This window comes from Coregonus clupeaformis, unplaced genomic scaffold (assembly GCF_020615455.1).
Source record: "Coregonus clupeaformis isolate EN_2021a unplaced genomic scaffold, ASM2061545v1 scaf3647, whole genome shotgun sequence".
Classification (NCBI taxonomy): domain Eukaryota; kingdom Metazoa; phylum Chordata; class Actinopteri; order Salmoniformes; family Salmonidae; genus Coregonus; species Coregonus clupeaformis.
In genome coordinates, this window is record NW_025537101.1 from 17,501 (window position 1) to 23,963 (window position 6,463).

At 47.7% G+C, this 6,463-nt stretch overlaps 2 non-coding genes across 2 annotated transcripts in view; both read right to left on the reverse strand.

Annotated features, from left to right (window-relative positions):
• The window catches only part of LOC123490304, a 119-nt gene extending 1 nt beyond the window's left edge, over positions 1 to 118 (reverse strand). The window contains exon 1 of the ribosomal RNA XR_006660886.1: positions 1 to 118. This exon is cut by the window's left edge and continues 1 nt beyond it. This is a non-coding gene — a ribosomal RNA (5S ribosomal RNA).
• Positions 119 to 1,293: 1,175 nt separating this feature from the next.
• Positions 1,294 to 1,412, reverse strand: LOC123490310. Its single transcript, XR_006660888.1, has one exon. It is a non-coding gene; the product is annotated as a 5S ribosomal RNA (ribosomal RNA).
• Between the last annotated feature and the right edge of the window lie 5,051 nt (positions 1,413 to 6,463).

Genomic DNA, 6,463 nt, shown 5'->3' on the forward strand with positions numbered 1-6,463 from the left:
GCTTACAGCACCTGGTATTACCAGGCAGTCTCCCATCCAAGTACTAACCAGGCCCTACCCTGCTTAGCTTCCGAGATCGGACGAGATCGGGCGTATTCCGGCTGGTATGGCCGTAAGCGAGGGAACAACTCTTGGTACACTATATAAAGTCAATGTGTCACTCACTCTGAAAGGGACACAGAAACGTATCCACTTTGTGACACAAACTGAAGAAGCTCAACCCTTGCTTACATTTCCAATATATATATATATATATATATATATATATATATATTTGAGTCTTGTTGGGGGGAAGAGGGCATATCCTATGTTGATTTATGACAAGTTCATTGACTAGGGCCCTATAAAATAGGCGTTGCGGACCGAATCACGGAATCCAGACATTAAACCGAAATTCAACAATATTCAAACATTTATTGAACTTAGTAAGAAATCAACTAAATCTATTCAACTTGTTAGAAAACGCATTCATTTGCCCAAGTCAATCATAAGACATGAAACAAAATGCATCAGTGATTCGTATTTCCATGAACTTTCTGGAACGGCACAGGAATGCCCCTGTCTGTGTGCATGTGTGCGGTGCGCGCGTATGTCTACACTTTGTGTAGCCGTTAGCGATGATGCTAATGATAACCTTCTTCTGGTAGGGAAGGAATGGCTTTCCCCAAAACCTTCGCAAGTAAATGTTAACTACAAAGTAGCCTATGCCTGCCTGGCAGAATTATACCGTGATCATTTGCATCACTCCAGTGGCCATTTGTTCTACAGCAACACCGCTTAACCAAACAAAGGTCTCTTCCTGGTGCACGCTTGCATTTAAGGGTAACTACACCCCAAAATCTAAATGTCTTACATTTTTCCCAGACCTCACAAATGGTCACCTGATAGGGTTTAAACATTGTTGTGGACATAGAACATCCAATTGTGCTGTTTTGCTATTAAAAAGGTGTACTTTTGAGAGCGAAAACCTGCCAAAACAGGGACAAACGGTCAACGGGGGAAATCTAAACGGAGAAAAAGGGAACTTGGGAATTAACGGAATCAGGCAAAACATTGAAGGGATTTTATAGTGCCCTAATGGACTACAGACATTGACTGTCTCCTAGACTAAAAACAAAGGCTGCATGTACTGCCTATATTTTGAGGGAAACGCACTGTCCATTATTTGATTTGATCAGGGCAGGGCAGCACACACAAACTGCATTTAGTCCAATAACAATCCATGATATTATTAGGGTGATAAATAAAAGGCAGTTGCTCCATGACACAAGAGCACGCTCTACTGGGACAAAAAGCTTACAGCACCTGGTATTCCCATGCGGTCTCCCATCTAAGTACTAACCAGGCCCGACCATGCTTAGCTTCTGAGATCGGACGAGATCGGGCGTATTCAGGATGGTATGGCCGTAAGCTAGGGAGACAACTCTTGGTACACTATATAAAGTCAATGTGTCACTCACTCTGAAAGGGACACAGAAACGTATCCACTTTGTGACACAAACTGAAGAAGCTCAACCCTTGCTTACATTTCCAATATATATATATATATATTTGAGTCTTGTTGGTGGGGGGAGAGGGCATATCCTATGTTGATTTATGACAAGTTCATTGACTAAGCCCCTATAAAATAGGCGTTGCGGACCGAATCACGGAATCCAGACATTAAACCGAAATTCAACAATATTCAAACATTTATTGAGCTTAGTAAGAAATCAACTAAATCTATTCAACTTGTTAGAAAACGCATTCATTTGCCCAAGTCAATCATAAGACATGAACAAAATGCATCAGTGATTCGTATTTCCATGAACTTTCTGAAACGGCACAGGAATGCCCCTGTCTGTGTGCATGTGTGCGGTGCGCGCGTATATCTACACTTTGTGTAGCCGTTAGCGATGATGCTAATGATAACCTTCTTCTGGTAGGGAAGGAATGGCTTTCCCCAAAACCTTCGCAAGTAAATGTTAACTACAAAGTAGCCTATGCCTGCCTGGCAGAATTATACCGTGATCATTTGCATCACTCCAGTGGCCATTTGTTCTACAGCAACACCGCTTAACCAAACAAAGGTCTCTTCCTGGTGCACTCTTGCATTTAAGGGTAACTACACCCCAAAATCTAAATGTCTTACATTTTTCCCAGACCTCACAAATGGTCACCTGATAGGGTTTAAACATTGTTGTGGACATAGAACATCCAATTGTGCTGTTTTGCTATTAAAAAGGTGTACTTTTGAGAGCGAAAACCTGCCAAAACAGGGACAAACGGTCAACGGGAAATCTAAACGGAGAAAAGGGAACTTGGGAATTAACGGAATCAGGCAAAACATTGAAGGGATTTTATAGTGCCCTAATGGACTACAGACATTGACTGTCTCCTAGACTAAAAACAAAGGCTGCGTGTACTGCCTATATTTTGAGGGAAACGCACTGTCCATTATTTGATTTGATCAGGGCAGGGCAGCACACACAAACTGCATTTAGTCCAATAACAATCCATGATATTATTAGGGTGATAAATAAAAGGCAGTTGCTCCATGACACAAGAGCACGCTCTACATTTACATTTACATTTACATTTAAGTCATTTAGCAGACGCTCTTATCCAGAGCGACTTACAGGAGCAATTAGGGTTAAGTGCCTTGCTCAAGGGCACATTTACGTCATTTAGCAGACGCTCTAGTCCAGAGCGACTCACAAATTGATGCATTCACCCTATAGCCAGTGGGATAACCACTTTACAATTTTTTGGGGGGGGTAGAAGGATTACTTTATCCTATCCCAGGTATTCCTTAAAGAGGTGGGGTTTCAAATGTCTCCGGAAGGTGGTGAGCGACTCCGCTGTGTGTGTGGGGGGGGTAGAAGGATTGCTTTATCCTATCCCAGGTATTCCTTAAAGAGGTGGGGTTTCAAATGTCTCCGGAAGGTGGTGAGTGACTCCGCTGTCCTGGCGTCGTGAGGGAGCTTGTTCCACCATTGGGGTGCCAGAGCAGCGAACAGTTTTGACTGGGCTGAGCGGGAACTATGCTTCCGCAGAGGAAGGGGAGCCAGCAGGCCAGAGGTGGATGAACGCAATGCCCTCGTTTGGGTGTAGGGACTGATCAGAGCCCGAAGGTACAGAGGTGCCGTTCCCCTCGCTGCTCCAAAGGCAAGCACCATGGTCTTGTAACGGATGCGAGCTTCAACTGGAAGCCAGTGGAGTGTGCGGAGGAGGGGGGTGACGTGGAGAGAACTTGGGAAGGTTGAACACCAGACGGGCTGCGGCATTCTGGATGAGTTGTAGGGGTTTAATGGCACATGCAGGGAGGCCAGCCAACAGCGAGTTGCAGTAATCCAGACGGGAGATGACAAGTGCCTGGATTAGGACCTGTGCCGCTTCCTGTGTGAGGCAGGGTCGTACTCTCCGAATGTTGTAGAGCATGAACCTGCAGGAGCGGGTCACCGCCTTGATGTTAGCGGAGAACGACAGGGGTGTTGTCCAGGGTCACGCCAAGGCTCTTCGCACTCTGGGAGGAGGACACAACGGAGTTGTCAACCGTGATGGCGAGATCATGGAACGGGCAGTCCTTCCCCGGGAGGAAGAGCAGCTCCGTCTTGCCAGGGTTCAGCTTGAGGTGGTGATCCGTCATCCATACTGATATGTCTGCCAGACATGCAGAGATGCGATTCGCCACCTGGTTATCAGAAGGGGGGAAAAGAGAAGATTAGTTGTGTATCGTCAGCGTAGCAATGATAGGAGAGGCCGTGTGAGGATATGACAGAGCCAAGTGACTTGGTGTATAGGGAGAAAAGGAGAGGGCCTAGAACTGAGCCCTGGGGACACCAGTGGTGAGAGCACGTGGTGCGGAGACAGCTTCTCGCCACGCCACTTGGTAGGAGCGACCGGTCAGGTAGGACGCAATCCAGGAGTGAGCCGCGCCGGAGATGCCCAGCTCGGAGAGGGTGGAGAGGAGGATCTGATGGTTCACAGTATCAAAGGCAGCAGACAGGTCTAGAAGGACAAGAGCAGAGGAGAGAGAGTTAGCTTTAGCAGTGCGGAGAGCCTCCGTGACACAGAGAAGAGCAGTCTCAGTTGAATGACCAGTCCTGAAACCTGATTGGTTTGGATCAAGAAGGTCATTCTGAGAGAGATAGCAAGAGAGTTGGCTAAAGACGGCACGCTCAATAGTTTTGGAAAGAAAAGAAAGAAGGGATACTGGTCTGTAGTTGTTGACATCAGTGGGGGTCGAGTGTTGGTTTTTTGAGAAGGGGAGCAACTCTCGCTCTCTTGAAGACGGAAGGGACATGGCCAGCGGTCAAGGATGAGTTGATCAGCGAGGTGAGGTAGGGGGAGAAGGTCACCGGAGATGGTCTGGAGAAGAGAGGAGGGGATGGGGTCAAGCGGGCAGGTTGTTGGGCGGCCTGCAGTCACAAGTCGCAGGATTTTATCTGGAGAGAGAGGGAGAAAGAAGTCAAAGCATAGGGTAGGGCAGTGTGAGCAGGACCAGCAGTGTCATTAGACTTAACAAACGAGGATCGGATGTCGTCAACCTTCTTTTCAAAGTGGTTGACGAAGTCATCCACAGAGAGAGGAGGAAGGGGGAGGATTCAGGAGGGAGGAAAATGTGGCAAAGAGCTTCCTAGGGTTAGAGGCAGATGCTTGGAATTTAGAGTGGTAGAAGGTGGCATTAGCAGCAGAAACAGATGAAGAAAATGTAGAGAGGAGGGAGTGAAAAGATGCCAGGTCGGCAGGGAGTTTAGTTTTCTTCCATTTCCGCTCCGCTGCCCGGAGCTCTGTTCTGTGAGCTCGCAATGAGTCATCAAGCCACGGAGCTGGAGGGGAGGACCGAGCCGGCCGGGAGGATAGGGGACACAGAGAGTCAAAGGATGCAGAAAGGGAGGAGAGGAGGGTTGAGGAGGCAGAATCAGGAGATTGGAGGGAGAAGGATTGAGCAGAGGGAAGAGATGATAGGATGGAAGAGGAGAGAGTAGTGGGAGAGAGAGAGCGAAGGTTGCGGCGGCGCATTACCATCTGTGTAGGGGCAGAGTGAGTAGTGTGGGAGGAGAGCGAGAGAGAAAAGGAAACAAAGTAGTGGTCGGAGACATGGAGGGGAGTTGCAGTGAGATTAGTAGAGGAGCAGCATCTAGTGAAGATGAGGTCAAGCGTATTGCCTGCCTTGTGAGTAGGGGGGACGGTGAGAGGGTGAGGTCAAAAGAGGAGAGGAGTGGAAAGAAGGAGGCAGAGAGAAATGAGTCAAATGTGGACATAGGGAGGTTGAAATCCCCCAAAACTGTGAGGGGTGAGCCATCCTCAGGAAAGGAACTTATCAAGGCGTCAAGCTCATTGATGAACTCTCCAAGGGAACCTGGAGGGCGATAGATGACAAGGATATTAAGCTTAAATGGGCTAGTGACTGTGACAGCATGGAATTCAAATGAGGAGATAGACAGATGGGTTAGGGGAACAATTGAGAATGTCCACTTGGGAGAGATGAGGATTCCTGTACCACCACCCCTCTGACCAGATGCTCTCGGGGTATGCGAGAACACATGGTCAGACGAGGAGAGAGCAGTAGGAGTAGCAGTGTTTTCAGTGGTAATCCATGTTTCCGTCAGCGCCAGGAAGTCGAGGGACTGGAGGTTGGCATAGGCTGGGATGAAGTCAGCTTTGTTGGCAGCAGAACGGCAGTTCCAGAGGCTGCCTGAGACCTGGAACTCCAGGTGTGGGGTGCGTGCAGGGACCACCAGGTTAGAGAGGCAGCAGCCACGCGGTGTGGTGCGTTTGTGTAGCCTGTGCAGAGAGGAGAGAACAGGGATAGGCAGAGGCATAGTTGACAGGCTGTAGCAAATGGCTACAAAAATGCAGAGGAGATCGGAATGAAATGAGCTAAGCATCTGGGAGAGGAGAGAGCAGGGCCTCCCTCACCAAAAAACTTCTACCTCAGAAACTAAAATTGTTTCACTGAACCACCCGAACAAAAACTCTCCCAACTTCCACCTTTAGAAATCAGAATTGTTGTGAACCACAGCGGTTCAATGTTTAAAGGAATAGACTCAACCCACTTTATTCAGCTAGCTAACTATGACACCATAGCTAACTAGCATGATAGCATCCAATAACAATAACACACAGTTTAGCACCAACACTTGGTCACAACAAACCACCAATAGTGTGTTAACTAGCTAACTAGCATGCTAGCATCCAGTAACACACAGTTTAGCACCAACACTTGGTCACAACAAACCACCAATAGTGAGTTAACACACTAAACAGATCATTCGTGTCTGTGTCAAGTTCCTTTCATGACGCAGCAATGATTAAACGTTGGCTAGCTAGGACAAGTATATTGTATTTAGCTACTACAGTACAGTTAGCTGGTCGTGTTGGGTAGCTAGCAATGGCCACTGTGTTGACTTTGTTTGGAGAACGGCTAGCTAGCTAGCTTCGTGCTACACCCGGCACACAATGGCTACTGTGTTGACTC